Source organism: Ixodes scapularis, unplaced genomic scaffold, assembly GCF_016920785.2.
Source record: "Ixodes scapularis isolate PalLabHiFi unplaced genomic scaffold, ASM1692078v2 PGA_scaffold6__148_contigs__length_123643588, whole genome shotgun sequence".
Taxonomy (NCBI): Eukaryota; Metazoa; Arthropoda; class Arachnida; order Ixodida; family Ixodidae; genus Ixodes; species Ixodes scapularis.
The window spans coordinates 29,011,627-29,032,067 of NW_024609881.1; the positions used below are offsets into that span (position 1 = coordinate 29,011,627).

The window sequence follows — 20,441 nt, forward strand, 5'->3', positions numbered from 1 at the left end:
CCTGTTGAGACGGTATACGCCTGAATTGTCCTTTTTCATGTAGAAGTTGACTGCAGTGTCGAGGCGTCCATCCTTCAAGGTGTATGGGCACTTCACCTCAACGACTCCATGAGGAGTCGCTTCAGTTGGATCCAACACGAGCCTGTCTGGAGACGCCCCAAGCCACGGGCAGTCCGGGCGAACAAGGATGACGCAGGGGAAGGCCTGGATGTTGTGTCCAAGGCCCCGCCAAAAACTCTCATAGCGCTGCACAGTGACAGGCTTGTACTTGATGTCATGCCTATTTAAATATAGAAGACATGCAAAAGTCAGACACCGGCTAACACGAAAGAAGTTGAAAAATAAAGGCTCTGGAATTAGACACAAGCACGGCAATGGCTACCCCATATTCAGACAGAATTTAGTCATTCCCACTGCCCAGTTGTGACTGCATGTTCACTGACACTTTATCGGGAGCTTTGTGTGTTATCGCTCGTCGCTGATGGGAGACATGGCAGTCATAGTGTATTCGCACGACGGAGATTTTTCCCACTGAGAGAGCTAAACGTTGTTAAGTTTGGAAGCCATGTGCGGTGCGTCACAATTGTTTCCCAATCCTCCTCTCCCGCGGGAACCCACGAAAGTTCTGTGAGTGCCTCACACTCTCCGAGGGATTTTCGAAGAAGGAGGACCTTCTCCTTTTTGGGAGGGACTATCGGCAGTCAAAATTAGCTATGGGGCGCTTTTCTTTAATATTTGTTTGTTACTGCTCCTTTTGTGCTTTGAGAATGGGAGATTGACAAAAACGGGGTCACGAGAGCACAGGAACTGCAGACATAGAAGATATACGATTCCGTCGTATCAGCATTCGCTCAGGGTTTTCTTAACTACCTCCTTCTCCTCGGAGCTTTTCCCCTCGAAGGTCAAAGAAAATACTTGGTATTCTCTGTAGGGAAATTTCTCTAGTCCTAATGCATCATAAGTAGCGTCGAAAACTGTGTCAACGGTTGATGTTGGCTCCCATTCGCAGCAGCTTTTCGCTCAAACTTATAACATCTGCACTTCTAGGTCTTAAACAGCGGTGAGACCAATCATAAAATTGATAAATTACTGACGTTTAGCAAAACTTGCGCAAGCGTGATTCTCCAAAGGCACCGTGTAAATCGAGCCTAGGTTGTATTCACACCCTCCAAGCACAAGTTATCATGCCCTGATTAAAGAGCTACATGCTTCATCTGAAACACAAGAAAAAAAAACACTGACTGAGGAGGGTGAATCAGCAGATTCACTCAACAGTTTTGGATCCCTATTATTCGATACTGCTCGCTTAACATTAAGTGCTTCCACTAACAAAAGTGAAGCTACCATGACTGTATGAAAATTTAGATTGTGGAATCAGCTGAACTTACAGAAAAGATTGTGAATAGAGAAAGGAGAAAAGACATTAGATCGCTGGACCACAGGCTACTTATTGACCCTCCGCTTCTTCTTCTACTGGTGCTGTGGCTGTCTTTTCAGGTATTCTTCTTTTTCTTTCTTGATCTTCTTGTACCATCACGGGCATTTGCGTCTCGCAGGAACTTCTTTTCACTTTCCTGTAGGGCAATCGAGGGTGAGCTGACACAGTTTTCTTCTTTTTCTTCTATGGCTAAGGCCTCAAGTGCTTCTCGGGCGAACCGGTGTAGTATTACAAGACCGCGCGCTGGCCAACTAGTCTGCGGGGTGTAGCTGGATGAGGGGCCGTTGGCCTAAAGGCAGGTTCGCCGGGACATCGCTGGATGCGTGAGGTCCAACCCACCGGGCTGAGGCGTAGGTTCCGGGAAAAGGCCGGTCATTTCAGAGCGGTGATTTTTCCGACGGACATGAGATCCCGCAGGACGAAGCCAACAGACACGTTCGTTCTGGTTTGGTCTGAGCGTGTCCTCGAGCGATCGGCCCGATCGCTCGCCTTTTATTGATTTTATAACAATGGGAACTGCTACCCAATCAGTGAACTCGCGTGATGTGATGTGACGTAACTTTCTCTTTTACACATCACTAAAACCGCTCTTTGTGGTGAGCTAGGATCGTTACCGTTTCGAACTTGGCCTCGCACAGGCATGCTCTACAATGAGCTGCTAAGTGTCCAGGTGCTGTAAGGTTTCTTAGGTTAGCTGCATGTTCGTGCTTGGTCATTTATACAACGTCCCGTTTGTCCAATATAGCTATGTCCACATGACAGTGGTATGTTGTATACGACTCCTTTGTCGCATGGGAAGTATTCTGTCTTGTGTTTGGTGCTACAGGTGCCTGTGTTGTTAGCATGGGCTAGATTAACCTTCCTGCACATTGCGTGTGCCTTGTTGGGTGCCGAGCACACGACTTTTATGCCTTGTCTGCTTGCGATCGTTTTCGACTTATGAGTGACCCCATGAATTTATGGGACCACCGCAAAAGGTGAACGTGATATTTTCTTTGGTGTATCGAGGTGAGTGCGTTGACAAGTCTTTTTGATGTTGCGGCAAATCTTTTCGCAAATGGAGGCCAGGAAGGTTTTCGCATATCCGGCCTCGTGAAGCCTGGACATTTGGGTCTCAAAGATTCTTCCTTTCTGATGGGGGCAAGTCTTTCTGAGGCTGGCTGAAAGAGCTGCAGTGGCGACCCCTGTTTAACATTTTTGGATGTTCGGATTTGAAGGGAAGGAACTTTTCCCCGATCGCGCTTCATATCTCCAACAGAAATGTTCTTTTTGAAACTTGAAGGCCAAATCAAGAAACCGTATGGAATTATCAACAGGGAGCTCGTAGGTGAATGTGAGCCCCATGCAGCTTGTTTGGAAATGCTTGAGGGTGGTGCTGAGGCATCCGCCTGCTGTTTCATCAACTCCCGTTGTACATAAAATAAGAAAATCGTGAACATACCTGAAAATAGCGGCAACTCGTCGGTCTTTTAGAACTTGTATGGCTACACCACACGCGGCGAGAAAAATGTCGCACAAATATGTGGCCGCTTTTGAACCAATGCAAACTCCAGTCTTCTGGACAAAGCGTCCATTTTGATGGGTAACTACCGTTGCGGATAAATAATACCTCAAAACTTCCAAGAAGGTGCCTAGGCTAACACCTGCTGCATTTTGGAACTCCGCGAGGCCTTGAGTTTCGATGGTACTTCTGAGTACTTGTACAAGCCTTGCTTGAGGAATTTAGTAATACATGTCCTGTACGTCCAAGGAAAACCCCGAGACGATGTCGTTTCCTTGTTCCTGTAGATAGGATATCACTGGCTCCATGTTTGGTATTTGGAATGGGTCTGAAAGGTGTATTTTGGAGAGATGTTGGGCAAACATGGGCACACGTCTTTGGCTGGCGGGAAATGGTAAGTACCACCAGGCTCAATACTGCTTACTGTAGCTGCTCTGAGAACTTTCATTTCTACCAGCAAGAAAAGCCACTTGGCAAGCCACTTTTTTACATTCCAGGACATGCTTGGGCCACCCACATCACTCCAAATAAAGAAAAAGAAAGGCTTATTTTGCAAGTTCACATGCTGAGCCAATGGGCACCTGCCACATCCCAACGAAAGGCTGGAGATTAGTTTCAACTTTATGGGGACCTTCTGGCACGCAATTGCCATCTCGGTTACGTAAGCTGGTACACTCTTTTGCTGTCAGTTATGAGAAGAAGCAGATGCCCAGAACAAGTTCACCACTCCTCCAGATGGAGGGAAGTTCGTTCTGCCATAATGTCTTCAAGCAATAGGCTTCCGTCAAACTGTGAGCACCCCGGAGTCCCAACACGCCAAAGGACGCCTTGATGTAAACTTTAATTAAACATCTGTTTCCTCTAAGAAAGGTTTATAATCACTTGACTGCACGGACATGAGAGATATCCTTGGGTGAAGTCAAGTTGATGAAGCCTGTCGTAGTCCAGCTCTCTCGTGTGGCAGCATCCCCAAAGGACGAGGCTGTGAATTGGATCTGCCGAGCTGCCTTCCATTGCGGACTTCTAGACTGTTGTCAGGTGTTTCTCTTCAAACATCTAGCCTCCGTAGAAGTCACCAGGAGACATCGAGAAAATAGTAGCCTTTGTTAGTTAGAATCAATTACACCCAACGCATGAAAGCGGCGACATCTTAACGCATAGGTCAGGAAGAACATGAATGCAATAGATTGTTTATTTGCTGGTGCACAAATAGGTGCGAAGGCCTTTGACACCATTGGTGCTTATGGCGGCTTGGAGCTCATGGCCACGAGCGACGATCTGAGTAACTAATGCCAGGTCACAGACTTGCCTTCTGAAACGGGCTGACGGTTGTAGACCAGGAAGTAATGCGGTTAAGAATACTTGAAAGAAAAACATTGTGCCTGTGTGTATTGCTTCTAGCTCTGGCACAGCTACAAACATGGCAGTTTTTGCAAAGGCTCTTGTTCCACAAGGTCCTTTGTGTGCAAGAAACCGTATGCCGCTTTTACCACTCGGACTCTTCAAGTTCTTTCAAGTTGTGGTCAATGGTGCGATCCAGAATAGTGGCTGACATAAAGAAACATCAGCTAATACTCTTTTTTCATAGATGCCAGCCATTACTGATGTATGGGCGATAGGTTCATCAGCAGCCTAAATGGCCCTGACAGATTCACTTGGGGCGGTTCCAAAGAAAAAGGAATACAATAAGCAAAAGTCTAGCGTGTCAAACACGTCCCCAATCATGCATATTGAGTTATTTCGTAGGTAGAGCCACTCGTCGTGCTCCTTAAATTTAAAAACTTCAAAGATGACACTACTGAAAAATCGCTTATATGTAAACGAATAGTGTAAATGGCGGAGAGACCAGTGTGGTTGCAAACTATGATCCAAGGGTGGAATGGTGTTAAGGGCGATTCACCCACTTGCTTTCAGACCGATCGAGTGCGAGGGTTGCTATGGCAACAGCTGCGTTGGCTCCAACAAAACCAGTGTTTACCCCTTTTTGTTGGAGCTGACGCAGCTGCTGATATAGCTACCCTTGCACTCAGTCGGACTCAACGCAAGTGTGAATCGCCCTTTAGTCGATTCTACCGTATATCCATATCCGTTGCAAAGATGCAAGCGATCATCAAAATATTTTTTTGTATGTTTGCTTTGCTGGTACCTGCATTAAACATTTGAAAATGAATGATGTGGAGATTACTCTCTCCGGCTGTCTAGGTCTGCCTGTTTCTTAGAGCGCAGCTTTTAGGCGCCCGTTTCCGGCTTGAGCGGCGTCGCTTTCGCCGTCGCCGTAACCGCGCGGTGCATTATGGGTAAATTTTCCTGAAGCGACCCGAGGTCCTCCCGAAGGACCTCGGGTTCCTTCGGGAAGACCTCGGGTTCCTTCGGGAGGACTTCGGAGGACCTCGGGACGACCTCGGGAGGACCTCGGGGTTTTTCGGGAGGACCTCGGGAGAACCTCGGGTTCCTTCGGGAGGACCTCGGGAGGATCTCGGGTTCCTTCGGGAGGACCTCGGGAACCTTCGGTGACCTCGGGGAGGGGGGTGGGGTCACGTGACTCCCCCGAAGTCCTCCCGAGGTCCTCCCGAAGGTACCTTGGGTACCTTCGGTGACCTCGGGGAGGGGCGGGGGGTCACGCGACCCCCTCCCCGAGGTCACGTGACCCCTCCCCCAGGTCATGTTACCCGCGAGGTCGCGTGACCCCTCCCCCCCAGAGAACACGTGACCCTCAGTAGCCCTCCCTCCTCCTCCTGAAGAGCTGCGCTCTAATTCGGCATTACAGGGAGTTGTAAACGGCTTTCATTTTCTTGTTCCTTCCTATATATCTGCAACATGAACGTTGTTGTAAGCACCACAACACAGCTATGTGTAAAAAGAAATTGTGGCTTAAGGAGCAGGTCTTGTTCCACGTGAAGGCTCAGCCCAGTGATGTTTCAGTTTATGCAGGCGTCGAAGAGGGTCGGCTCACAGGGCAGCGCCCGGTTTCTTTCCTGGACATGGCCCACCTCCGGGCAAAAATAAGTGTCGCACCCGAAAGGCACCAGCGCCTGCTGGCAGGACAGGGGGACTGCCAACCGGAGCCAGGCCCAACTTTGTATTGACCGGATCAGCAGCAGTTGCCGTTTGAGGCGCTTTGCAAAGGACGAGGCTTGACTTGAATAGAAACTCTCTCCAAGGACTTGGATCGCGGCCATTTTGTTTTGAAGTAAATCGCATTTCTTTAAGCATAATATAACTTCGACGTGATAAGGGTTTCCAGCCCCTCCTCTCAAACACTTGTCCAGTCGACCGACTGCAGGCTTGTGGAGGTGACTGCTTCCCCCCGTGGACGGCGCCACTGCTGGGCAACTCAGTGCAGGCAACTGCAGGGGGAACCTCTTCATAGTCATTCACTCTTAGCAAAGTCAGAAGCTTGAGGAGGGCCAGACTGTGGTTGCACGCCCCAACTTTGCCAGCTGCACACTCACAGTCGGCACCCTCCACAACTCCACTCTGAAGGAGGTTGACAGAAACCTGGAAGGCTGTGCTCTTTTACTTGGCTTCTGAACCAACCTGTTTTGACGTGAACACCAGTAGTGTAGCTGAAATGAATAAAAATAAATGGGATCATTAGCATTTTCGTTCACGCATATGTGCTGCGTAGATTGTTTAGTGAGGGAAACGTACTGCCCCTTACGAAAATGGAAGATCTGGACTTACATAAAAAATGGTTATATAAAAAATTGGGCATATCTGGGCTTATCAAGCACATCAGTTCTTATAAGGCTTATCTAGCCAGATGTGCCCAATTTTTATATATCCATATCTGGGCCTGCCAAATAGGGGTATATCTGCCTCCCATATCAGGCGAGATATGTCCCAATCAAATAAGGCAACAATTATATACAGGGTGTTTTTTCTTATTCTCGCAGATTTGTTTTAAAAAAAGCCATGAAAGTTACACTCATGCGGTTTGCGCTATTTCACCTTGGTATGTGGGCCAGGTCTCGCTTGTTAGATTTTTTTTCGTATGTTTTTTTTTTATTTTGTAGAGAATATCTGTGATGACCACAAAGCCTCCTTTCTTGCCCGAAGTGAGCAGGTTATGAAGGCCCGAGGGCTCGAGGTTATGATCCACTTCGTGGAGCATAACCTCAAGCCCTTACGTACTCATAACCTCGAGCATAGCCACACACCTATCTCTGTCTTAGAGTTTGGCTTTGTCCCACGTCTACGTCCCCAAGGACAATTGTGAAACGGAACGCATACGCAATTCCTGGCTGTATTTCGGCCCGTTATTCAAGCATGGTCCTTGATTTGCTAGGGCAGGGTAGCGTCTTTACGAACAAAAACCCCCAGCCAACCTCTTACTTGCCTTCCCGTTTTATTTTCCAGCTTCGTCCTACACTGTTGCCAGAAAAACTCCCTGTAATGGGCTGCTGTCCGGAGGAAAATAAAAAAAAAAGATCAAAGTCACACGGAGGCAACCTCGTAAAAGGGACCCAGCGAGACCGGTGGTCATCCCGTACGCGCCCCCACTAATCCACAATCTTCGAGCAAGCGAGACCTGGCCCACGTACCAAGTTGAAATTCCGTGCTATGGAGATCTGTGCCTCCATGGAACCAGCCGGACTCCAGGAAAGTAAAAAATCCAGTGAAAAACTTAATCTGGACATTTTCTTTGCCGCTAAAACACACAGCACTATTCTACCTTCAGATATATTATTACGGAAAGGCAGTCATGGCAGGCTCACGTCAGCTACCTTTGACTGATATAGAACTGCACGATCTGTTTTTTGGCCAAAATTAGGGAAGCATAATTGAATGCTCGAGAGGCGATGAGCACGGTATGTGAAGTGCATTTTCGTTCAACGTTGAAGATATTTTTATTCTATTGAGCATGAACCATTATACATAATGACAAATACACAGCGCAAAAGGACAAAAAGGGAAGAGACACACCGGATAGAACAGAGCGCTGACTCGCAACTAGATATTTTAATAGAAGAAAAAGAGAAAAGAATATTTTGGTCACCATAATTCGCACGTGTAACCTGTACCATGATTTGTGGTCGCTATGGCACGCGCTGGGCCTTCATAGTCAGTTTCATGAACTCCAACTCTTTGTTGGACAACGAGACAGATGCTGTGCTGATGCAACTTGCTCCTCCACTGTGGATGTAAAAAGCTTCCAGAACCTCGCGGGTTGTTTTGTCCCTGTGTCTTCCCATAACTGTGGTGGCATCAAAAGACGGTTCACAGAGACATTCTTTACAGTGAAGGGAAAAATTCCCACCGACCGTGGCTCTGAGGGAGTAGTCATGCTCACGGAGCCTGTCGTTTAGGCAGCGTCCTGTTTGTCCAATGTAGGAGCGGCCGCAGGATAGTGGTATGTTGTAAACAACACCCGTGGCACAAGGCACAAACGGCTTGGCGTGCTTTTTTGAACATCTGTTTTTTAGACATCCCTCTGCCTTGGCGTTGACTCTTAGACAAATCTGACTCATCTTTTGGGGAGCTGAAAAGACCACAGGAACTCCATAGCGGTTTCCAACATTTTTTAGGTTATGGGAAAGCTTGTGCACATACGGGATGACAACTGGTCTCTTTCTTTCCACACTACGTTTTGTATTCTGGATTCCTTTTACTTTCCTTATTAAAGTGCTCGCGATATCTGACAGTTTGGCGGATGGATAGCCGGCTTTTTGCAGCCTCGCTGTTTGCAATTTGAAGCTCTCTCCTATAGTGTGGAGGCAAGATTTGTTCAATGCTGATTGTAGACTAGACAGTGCAATGGCCCTTTTTATGATTTTTGAATGGGCCGAGTTGTAGTCAAGAATGGCCTTCTTCGACCTTGGCTTATAAGTCCAGCATACATGGTCGTCTTCTAGGCACAGTGAAATGTCGAGGTACTGAAGCACATTTTCTTTTGGGATCTCGAATGTAAACCTCAGGCCTCCCCCACACGTTTTAAAAACACTCATCACTTGTTCCCTTACCGTGTCCAGAAGTACTCCTTTTTCAAGAATCACTAGAAAGTCGCCTACGTAGCGGAACACCTTACTAACAAAAGTGTCGCCTAACTCACTCGCGATAGCACAGTCCACTTCACCCAGGTAAATGTCACTTAAAACGGGGGCAACACATGACCCTATACACACCCCCGACTTTTGCCTGTAGCTATTCCCCTTACACGTAATTATCATGGATTGCAGGTAGAATTGCAACATTTCCATAAAGCTTTCCAGGGTTATACCACTTGAACTTCTAAAGGCCACCTCTCCGTTATCTTCAATGCACCTCTTCACCGATTCCAGCATTCTGTTGTGCGGCAAGGAGTAGTATAGATCTTCTACATCTATACTGAATGCTTCTCTCTTCCCTAGGCAGCTGCCCTGGAGAAACTCCACGAGATCTTCTGAGTTGAATACCCGGTAGGGGTCCTTGGTTTTTAATGAGGATAGCTGTTTCTGTAGATAGGTCGCCACCTGCCTCTGCCAAGATCCTTTTTCAGACACTATGGCTCGAAAAGGGCAGGCGTCTTTGTGCGTTTTTGCGCTGAAAAATACCTCAAGATATGTCCTCTCCGCCTTCCCTACTCTTCCAGAGAGCTGGTTTAAGGCTAAACGGTCGCAAAGATATTTGGCTTTTTCCCGTGTTTTCTTCAGGTCAATCTTGACCTGTTTGAAATTTTTATCTATAGCCACGCTAGCTTTTTCATTAAACATGCCTGTTGGTAGCACTACGAATTGACCCTCTTTGTCTGATAACATTACACGCAGTTCTTTACCCACCATAAAATTCACTATGGTGTTAAAAAGACCAACCTGTCCTCTTTTTCTCTGTGGTTGAAGAACATCCACGCACTCTGAGATACATCTTGGCCTGTCAACCTCCACCGCTTTATCCGCGACATTCTTAGCCAGAGTCACCAATTAGGGAGGGCTTAGGACTGGCTCGAAGCTGAACTTGGGACCAAGCTCAAGCTGTTTGCCGATGTCTGGAGGAACCTTCGCTGCTCCCAAGGTCGTGAAACTGCCAGCTGATGGACATGTCTGGTGTTTCTTCGTTGGAAGGTGAGGCCTGATGGTCTGCCACAAAAACTCCGTGGCGTCTCTTGTCTTCTTGGTCATCTCTCGATGGCAACCTCGTGGATGATCCTGATTTCCTCGATCAGAAGCACAGGCCACTCTTAGGCAGTCTCTGAAGAACCTTTTCTGGCGCCAGTACTCTGATCTTAATACACGGCACACCCTTCTACGCACATCTCACTGTGCCTAGAAGACGATCATGTATGCTGGACTTATAAGCCAAGGTCGAAGAAGGCCATTCTTGACTACAACTCGGCCCATTCAAAAATCATAAAAAGGGCCATTGCACTGTCTAGTCTACAATCAGCATTGAACAAATCTTGCCTCCACACTATAGGAGAGAGCTTCAAATTGCAAACAGCGAGGCTGCAGAAAGCCGGCTATCCATCCGCCCTACTGTCAGATATCGCGAGCACTTTAATAAGGAAAGTAAAAGGAATCCAGAATACAAAACGTAGTGTGGAAAGAAAGAGACCAGTTGTCATCCCGTATGTGCACAAGATTTTCCATAACCTAAAAAATGTTGGAAACCGCTATGGAGTTCCTGTGGTCTTTTCAGCTCCCTAAAAGGTGAGTCAGATTTGTCTAAGAGTCAACGCCAAGGCAGAGGGAAGTCTAAAAAACAGATGTTCAAAAAAGCACGCCAAGCCGTTTGTGCCTTGTGCCACGGGTGTTGTTTACAACATACCACTATCCTGCGGCCGCTCCTACATTGGACAAACAGGACGCTGCCTAAACGACAGGCTCCGTGAGCATGACTACTCCCTCAGAGCCACGGTCGGTGGGAATTTTTCCCTTCACTGTAAAGAATGTCTCTGTGAACCGTCTTTTGATGCCACCACAGTTATGGGAAGACACAGGGACAAAACAACCCGCGAGGTTCTGGAAGCTTTTTACATCCACAGTGGAGGAGCAAGTTGCATCAGCACAGCATCTGTCTCGTTGTCCAACAAAGAGTCGGAGTTCATGAAACTGACTATGAAGGCCCAGCGCGTGCCATAGCGACCACAAATCATGGCACAGGTTACTCGTGCGAATTATGGTGACCAAAATATTCTTCTTTCTCTTTTTCTTCTATTAAAATATCTAGTTGCGAGTCAGCGCTCTGTTCTATCCGGCGTGTCTCTTCCCTTTTTGTCCTTTTGCGCTGTGTATTTGTCATTGTGTATAACCAAAACCAACTAGCCCAACTTTCTACTTTATTACAGCATGAACCATTGTTTGTTGCTGTCAAAGTGCATAAAACAATAAAACGGCGCTATATTTTTTTTATGTCTTTTGTGGAATTTCGGTTGATTTGTTTTCGGAACTTTTGCTATTTTATCTAAATAGCATGTTTGTGCCCTTTGAAGGGGGTCTGTTTGTGCAAAAGAGAGGAATTTGCATTTCTTCGTGCGTGGCAGCGATACTGTGCAGCATTTTTCTAAGTCCGGGGAGATTACTTCTGCAAAACTGCTCGTCGTGAACCGATTTAATATTTTCATATATGTGGGCGATTTTCTGGTGCTTAGTGAAACGGCTGGTGGGCCGAATAATAAAGTCTCCTGCGTGCTGGACGTGTTTAGGTTGCGCGTCAAAGACGTGATGTTCGCGCATGAAGAGCCAGAAAACGGGCCAACACAGTTCCTGGAACGTCCATTAAACCTTGCGGGAGACCACATCTGTTGTATATGTAAACCACGATTGAAAAAAAAGTTTCTGTTGAAAACGTTTTACTTGGGACTAACCAGCGAAGAATTAGCTGGTGAGGTTGGTTCTCTATTTTTCCCACAGGAATGTCCCCCAAGCTTGAAAAAGGGCATTCTCCCGTTTAGCTATGCCCACTCTAATATAATTTAAAGTGGCATTGGCTCCATGTGCCTCCAGGCCTCACTTAAAACGTCTTGTATACATGGTTCTCAAGAGAGCTTCACGAAACAGGTAGCGCGGTTACAGAAAGCGGGATACTCCCAGAGCACTCTGGCGGAGGTGGCGGACCGCCTAATAAAAATATCAAAGGCACGCGGGAGACACCTTGTGAAACAGACTCGGCGAGTCTGTTTCACAAGGCACTCGCTAGCCCACAAACTCAAAAAGGCTGCTGATCGGTACGAAGTACCCGTTGTCTTCTCCGCGCCATAGGCTAACCTGACTATGCCGCAAAATCAACAATCCCCGAATGGCCACGCATCCTTGTAACACGAAACATTTTAACAGGTTCACAAAATGCGCCACTGGAGTGGTGTATAAAATTCCCATGTCATGCGGAAGGTCGTACACCAGCCAGGCGGGCAGGTGTTTTAATGATCCCGCACGCGAACCTGCAGCGGCTACACAAAATACCCCATCAGGACAGCTTGCTACACTTTGCAGCCAATGCGCATTTGCTCCGTCATTTTGAGACACAAAAATTTGGCTAGGTATCCCGATCGGATATCTAGGGGACTACACGAGGCATTAGAATTAAAAAGAAACATGAGTGTACTACCGTCACATGTGGGTCATTAGAGGCGAAAATATACAACTTTTTTTGCAAAAAGGGTTGCACATGAAGTTTATTGATATTTAGTTTTACAAGTAAAAATAACCAATACGAAAGCACATTCTGCTGAAACAAAATGGCGTCGTTCAGTTCAGCCTTCTGCTGTGCGCCGCCATTTGCTTCCTAAAACCTGTAATGTTAGGCAGGCGAGGCTTCGAAGGCTGTATGCGTAGGAAGCTCTTACGTAGGAAATTTAGGCTGCACCAGACGTAGGAGTGACTATGTATTTTACCACGAGTATGTGAAGATGGGTTTTCAGTAAATTCCTATTTTCGACAACTTTATTTTAGTCCTTGTGTATAGTCTCAGCGGTTTGAACGTGATAATGAACACACTAGCATATATTGCCATTTAATATATATTTCCAGTCGTTTAGGTAATCAAAACTAGGCTGGCGTTCTTCCATGTAACAAAGACGTGTTTTTTTTCAGTCTATCATCCCTCGTATTTCTGATGAAGGGAACCGTCTTTCCCACCGAATTGCAAACATGCATGACCAAGCCACTTTCAAAGATGCTCTTTTGTAACTCTTTGTTTTAAAACATGATTTTCTTTTTTGTGTGTTTTACCATTGTGTTTATTCAGTTTTCTTATCCCACCCCTGGGTAATGTGTAATCATCTTGTGGGTAAATAAATAATATATATACTATCCGGACCTATTAATTTGGTTTTATAAAGGAACGGGATAAATACATAGATAAAAGGGATTTACATTATTCTCGAGAAAAGAAAAGGTTGATAAGCGCAGTGAAGGAGGTTTTAAAGTTTAATTTTGTAAAGTTTCAATCTGAATCGGGCGTGTCAGTGGGAGGCTTTCTTTCCGTCTTATATCTTTATTGACAATTAACAGTCCTCTAATACGATGAGTTACAATACATACAAAAAGAAGGTGTCTGCATAGGCTCGTCGGTCGCACAGTTGGTAGCTAAGATATAACTCAACTGTTTTGATAAAGTGTTGTTTGACGAGATGATTGAGTTTACATCAGACGTGGGCTACATCAGAAGATATATGTCGATGACATTTTTGTCTCCACGTTAGAAGATGGAAAATCGGAGTATCTTGAGAAGCTGATAGGGTACATGGCCCCAAAGTTGCATTTCACAGTGGAAAAACCAGAGGAGAACATGCTGAAGATTTTGGACTTGCGCATTCAGGTGTAAAATGGTTTACGTTGGGAATATATGGCAAGAAAATGCCTAAACTTTTGCTTCCTAAACAAAGTTGTCACTCTAAGATTCTTAAAGTGGGAGTTGCGAAATCATTGATTGGTAATGCGTTGAAAATGTATTTTGCCTATTTCCCGAGTCAAGCGTTAAAAAGGCAATGGGGAAGATTTGAGGGCGCTGGGTATGAGGAAAGTTTTCTGAAATGAAAACTTTCCGTTTAACTCAAAACTAAGTGGGATGAATCAAGTGTGAGGAGCCGACCAGCTGCTATCCAATGTTTTTGTGATATTTCTCATAACATAGAATCTGCGAAGAAGTTTGGACTGGGACTATGTCGACGTCTGATTTCAATTTATGAAAAGTTACGGCTTTAGAATCGGGATAAAAGTAATTCCAAAAACGACATTGCGAAAGGTCGGGGCCGTGTTAGAAACCTGTGGTTTACGAAATCTTTTTGGAGTGCCGGTTTAAACACGTAGGTCAGACAGCGAGCTGTATAAATGATAAACTGACTGAACACAGACGCAGTGTGAGAAACAACGCTTCCAACTACGAGTTGGCCAGGCACCTTCAGAAATGTCATGTATGTGATGCGAACTGGCTCGAAACGGAAGTAATTCATAAAGAACGTAATGATATGAAACCTGTAGCTCAAGCAACGGTTTGTATAAAGACGTCTGGTGACTGCATAGGTCAGGCGTCATTACAGTTTGTGAATGAGAGTAAACAATTTCTGCATTTGTAAGTTTTTTTTTTTTTTTTTAAGTAATGTTGTAGGTTTTAACAAGGTCGCCGACCCGAGTAGGCAGTTCCGAACAGTTAGCAGTGTCTAGGTGTTTATTTTTGGACTGTGTGGTTTGTTAAAACAAGTGCAGTTTTGGTGTTTTTTTTTTTGGTTCCTTCTCGGGAGGCAAGGTCGTTTCTTTGTGTTCAGCTGTGAACCCCTTGCGTTCGCAGAGTGCTAGGTGGTGGTCGTGCTGAACTTTGACCCTTTGTGTATACGTTTCGTAGCCGAGGTTGGAGAAGATAAGAGAAGGTTTACCCCCGTTTTTGATAAAAACTATGTGGGTGTGCTTCCTTTCACCCTCCTGATCTATTGTGTCTACCTGTCATGGGGTTTTGTTGCTTCTGGTGATAGTAATGACGGTATTGGATATCAGGCGTGTACGAAATAAAATGTGTTGCTCAGTTTGAAACGTTGCCTGTTCTTTTTCTGCATTTCTAGTGTTTTCCTTTTCTTACCTCAGTTTCAGGTTTACCATCATGTTCGACCTGAACTCAGCGCCTTAAACCGCCATACCATCCTGACGTGTTTTTTTTTTTTTACCTTTTCCTGTGAGTCTACAGAAATAATAAAAAAAAAAAAAAAAAAACGCCAGATATTCCAGCCAAATATTGTGCTCTTATGAGGATACGGTAGCAAAGGCTTATGTCAGAAGTGGGATTCGAACCCACGCCCGGAAGACCGGACTGCGACCTGAACGCAGCGCCTTAGACCGCTCGGCCATCCTGACGCTGGTTCTTGGCCATTTCCTTGGCAATCTACACAATGTCTCCAAAGAAACAAAAAAAAAACACATTAATGTGCTCTTATGGGGATACGGTAGCAAAACCTAATGTCCGAAGTGGGATTCGAACCCACGCCCGGAAGACCGGACTGCGACCTGAACGCAGCGCTTTTTTTTTTTTTTTTTTTTTTTGTTATTTTAATATACAGGCATGTAGCACATACACTGTTCAGTGATTTAAAAAGGCAACACCCAACCCTTCTGGGCGTCCCCTACAGCCACTTTGCTGCAAGAAGCTGATCAAAAACACTTGCCCATTCGGGCATCTCTGGAAGCGTCTCGATGACCGCTTTCAGAGTAAAAATACATTCTAAAAATACGATGTGAGTATGCAGGAGTGTGACGTCTGCGTGCCGTACGCTCAATCTAGATCGCCAGAAGCTATAAAGGCAAAGAACTACAAACGTATCAATGGGCTCAACGCAGCGCCTTAGACCGCTCGGCCACCCTGACGCTGGCTCTTGGCCATTTCTTCGGCAGTCTACACAATGTCTCTAAAAAAAAAAAAAAAGAATAATGCCTCTTATAAGGATATGGTAGCAAAAGCTCATGTAAGAGGTGGGATTCGAACCCACGCCCGGAAGACCGGACTGCGACCCGAACGCAGCACCTTAAACCGCTTGGCTTTTTTTTTTTTTTTGCCAGCTTGGCGTTATTTATAAAATGGGGCTATTTACATGAGAAAACCAGTCGACTTTTCACAAACATGGGGTTCTTTAGACATGACAATGCAAGTTTCATATGAGCTTCTTTTCATTTGGGCAGGCCCTTGGGCTGCCTTCCATCAGGGGAACCGGCAACACCAAAGCCAATTCACTTTAAGCATGCCTCCAGCACCTCCCAGTGCTCATGTTCTTCAAAGCGTATTTCTTTTATTATTGAGCATACGTAGCGGAACTCCTCGAGAAAGTGGCGCCACGCAGGCCTGCCCCGCTTCCAAACCAAGGTGTGGTCCGTTCGGGAGTTCCAAATGGCATGCCAACCAATGAGAATCAGAATCTCGACACACTGGCTCTGTTTATGCTCGCCTGCATTTAGAAATTTCATGTCGAACCATGTAGGGTACAAGTCTACCCTCAGCACTGCCCGATCGAAGCTCAGCCCAAAACGATTCTGCATTGGTGCAGTACAGAAAAGTGTGCTCGAGAGTCTCTGCGACAGGATAGAGGGCACAGTTAACACCCCAAGGGAGAAAAAAACCCTTTTGCCGCTCTCATGTCTTTACTGGGAGTACCTCGGTATGAAAACGCACGAAAAAGTCTTTTGCCCCAGGGCAGACAGGGTACGCCATTAAACGCTTGAACACATCTGAGGTTTCACACTGCGGAAACATTTTACGATACACCATTTTTGGCATTACGAGGTCGAGGGTGTCACAGTACAACCGTTTTCTTTTAACTCTGTTTAGGTACTCCCACGAAAACCGCTGCTCGAAGAACCTAGCCGCGTCTCTTATTTCCCGGTAGTACTGTAGTGTTGCGACTTTCTTGGGCACGCCTTCAGCTTCCTCGAGCCAGGGAGTAAGGTATTGTCCACCCAGAACCCGCAATGCCTCCGCCATTACAGGGTGCCTTTCGCGGTCACGGAAGATCAAAAGCCGTTGCACTTTAAGCTTTATGTCTACGTTTACTAGGCCGAGTCCTCCCTTTTCTTACTGATAAACAAGTTGTTTCTTCGCATTCTTTCAAAACAGAAGTCCCACACATAAGTTGCACAAAATCGATGCATTTTTTTGCACGTCACTGTTAGTACAAGGCACGGCCTGTGCAGAGTACTATATAGTCGAAACGACCACAGCGTTGCAAATGAAACTTCTGCTTAGGAGAGGAACTTGCCTTCCATGCCATTCTATCGCTTTTCCTCTTAGCCTGTTTAAATGTATTCCTCCCGCACCCGTGCTTAACGCCTGTCTGCTCAGCCCGACTCCTAAATAGTTTTCAATGGCCCCGGACCACGCAATGTTTAGAAATGTTTCTGGCTTGGAAGGCCACGGTCCCAACCGAGATCCCGCCGACTTTTTGGGGCTCATTTCAGCCCCGGAAACAACACAAAACTCGTTCACATGCTTCAAAGCGATCACCATTTCTTTCTGGGAAGAGCATACCACAGAAACATCGTCTGCGTAAGCAAGAAGTTTTGCTGACGCTATGCCCACCTTCACTCCTCGGATGTTATCATCCATTATAATCGCCTTGCACAAGGGTTCGAGATAAATAACAAAAAGAATAGGTGACAGTGGGCAGCCCTGTCTTACCGATGACCGCACAGAAATGCGCCGTGACTTGCAACCGTTGATTAAAAGACGCGTACTTATGTCTCTGTAGCATATCTTCACGAACTTCAAAAGATACTTGCCAGTTTTACAGTGTTCCAGTATCGAGAATAGAAACGGGAATGCGAAACATTGTCAAATGCTTTTTTTAGGCCAATTTGCAACACAGCAGTGGGGTGTTCCATTGCCTCGGCGGTTTCAGCGATAATTCGCATAACATGCAGATTTGTTTTTTTAGATCTATTCTTAAAACCATATGTTTGATGGCCTCCTACCACTGTTTTGTACGCAATTTCTAGTTGCTTAGCTAATATTTTCGCGAGGATTTTATAGTCAGTTGTAAGCAGGCTTATCGGTCGGAAGTCGTTTCACCCACGAACGGATTTATTACTTTTCTTTTTTGGTATTAACACGGTTAACGCTTGCCTCATTGTCGGATGGAGCAGGTTTCTGGTTTGGACGTCCGCGTAAACCTTAGCCAATATAGGAGCCAACTCGGCAGAGAATTGCTTATAGAAAGTCGCACCGAGGCCGTCTACCCCAGGTGACTTCCTAGACGGCAATTCTTTTATTGCTCTACAGACCTCTGCTTCGGTAATATCTCCGTTAATAAGATCGACTACATCTTGCGGTACGTTGGGTATTAACTCTAAAGCCTTGTCCACTAGAGCCTGATCGTAACTGCTTGATTGATTGACCAGTCTGCTATGAAATAAAACTAATTCTTTCTCAATTCCTTCGGCTTCAGATGTAGTACTCTCCCCGGACATGAGTTCATTGATTTGGTTCAGACTCGCCCGTTCAGAAACGCTCACGCGTTTTAAAAAGTTTCGTTGGGTCTTCCGCCCTGCCTAGGGTGCGTAGACGAGACCTCACCAATGCTGCGCGGTATTCTGTGTCCAGGATCTCAAGCAGACGTGCTTTACACTCTTTAATGTCTGCCGCGAAAAGACCAGGAGCTTTACTCTCCTCGCTCACTAGCGTGTGCAGCAACTTGCACAGACTTCGCTTTTCGTCGCGCCGCTGTAACGCTTTCGTTCGGCAAAACGATATTACGGACATTTTAATTTCCTTCCTTAGTAACTCCCAGTTAACCGCGTTTACTTCCTTACTCTTCATCATGTTCGCGATAAGGCCTTTCACTACCTTTTGCAAATCCTCGTCCTCTAGCGCCTTTTCGGTTAATTTCCAGTTTTGCCACGATGACGGGCGTTTCTGACATTTTATTTGTTCGCCTATCTCGGTCGCAACCAACGCGAGGTCAGAAAAAGCTACCGGGCTAACGTGATAGCCGGTCGTGGCCCTTGCCAAACAACTTGACACGTAAATCCGGTCAAGTCGTGCATGACATTTACCCTGCCAATGTGTATATGCCAAGTTAGGGGAATCCACGATCTCCGCTACGTCCTGGAAATCAAAATCTCTTTACAGCTTTCTAAGCTCAGCAATACTGGAGTCTTGATGGATGCCTCGAGAAGAGTCCTTAGCATTTAACACACAGTTAAAATCGCCCCCTAAAATGGTTGGTGCCGAAGTGCTGACGTACTGACGGAGATTTATAAAGAAGGCTTTCCTTTCCGCGGGCTGTTTCGGCGCGTGAAACGCGACCACTCGAAATCTGTCGTTCTGGTATAGCATATCTATAGCTCACACCCTGCCGCTTTGGTCAGTCTCCCAATCTGGAAAAACTGCAATGCCTTTGTGCTTTCGGACAAGGACTGCCGTGCCGGCACTGCTTGAAATGGCACAAGAATGACAAAAAAACATAGATGTTTTCAAAAACTTTTGACGCTTCTTCAACGTGCCTGGAAGTGAGCTTCGTTTCCTGGAGCAGTGCTATGTCAATTTGTCTGCTCAAGAGCGTATTTAACAGCGACTGCTTCCTCTTTCAAACAATCAAGCTCACGCAATTTAATGTGAGAATATTAAGTCGCGGAATCGTTGAAAGGTTTTAGGCTTACCGCCAGCAAGCGACACTCGCGACGGGGTTACCAATAGAGAATGTGGTCTGCGGAGATCCGTAAGGGACACCTACTGTGAGTCCTTTAACCGGCGAGGCTCTGGAATACGGGGCTATGGGCCGAACCGGTGCCTCTGCTGGCTGGGGGCCTTCCACTTGAGGCGGTGGTCGGGCATCCCTTGGTTGTCCTCATCGGCGCTTACATCTTCGACGGGCGGTCCTCAGGGGGGTTGAGCTTCTCTGCCGGTGTTACCTCCATCGGATAGCTGGCCTCGTCGTGTCCGGTCGTCTGTCACTTTTGGCTGGGGGGAGTGTCCTCCAGAAGCACGGTGCCGTCATTATCGGTCGTGCTCTGTTGCCTGTTGGCCGTCACAGCTTGCACGGGCTCAGCTTGCGATGATGCAGCGGAAGAGGGGGCGGTGTTCGCAGGGCCTACAGCATCCAAGACGAACGGCGACGGGTTGTTGATAGCGCTGACGGGAGCGGTATCTCCCGCCGCAACCTCAGCCTCCTCCTCGTCTATCAAGTGCTCGGTCAGCTCATCGGTAGCTCCGTTATCTGTCACCGTGTCTATGTCGTAATACAATCTTCTTTTTCGTGTCCAAAGCGGCGGCAAAGTTCGCACCGCGGCACCTTGCACTGTCGTAAAACGTGTCCAATCTTTCGGCAGCGCTGGCACATGGGGGCGCGCCCTGGGGCGATTACGAGTGCAGTCCCGTGCACAAGGCGCAGTTGGTGCGGGACCTTCTCCAAAGTGACGCCCTCCTTGAGCGTCAGCAGCACGGCTCTTGTGGTGGACTCCACGCCTTGGAAACCGTCCTCGTGCCAGGCTTCTCGGGCGATGCCTTCGACTCTCCCGTAGGGCTCGAGAGCCCTCCGGATGGCATCGTCAGGAACGTCACACGGCACCCAATGAAGTTTTAGCCGCACCTCGACCTTGTTGGGGTCGAGCTCGA

General features: G+C 46.7%; 1 non-coding gene and 2 pseudogenes across 1 annotated transcript; 1 reads left to right on the forward strand and 2 right to left on the reverse strand.

Moving 5' to 3' along the window:
* LOC120839595 overlaps nucleotides 1–15,687 on the forward strand; it is a 53,612-nt pseudogene extending 37,925 nt beyond the window's left edge.
* Trnal-cag lies at nucleotides 15,116–15,199 on the reverse strand. Its single transcript has one exon. It is a non-coding gene; the product is annotated as a tRNA-Leu (tRNA).
* A 379-nt stretch (nucleotides 15,688–16,066) lies between the features above and the next one.
* On the reverse strand, nucleotides 16,067–16,814 carry LOC115325938 (annotated as a pseudogene).
* Nucleotides 16,815–20,441: the final 3,627 nt, after the last annotated feature.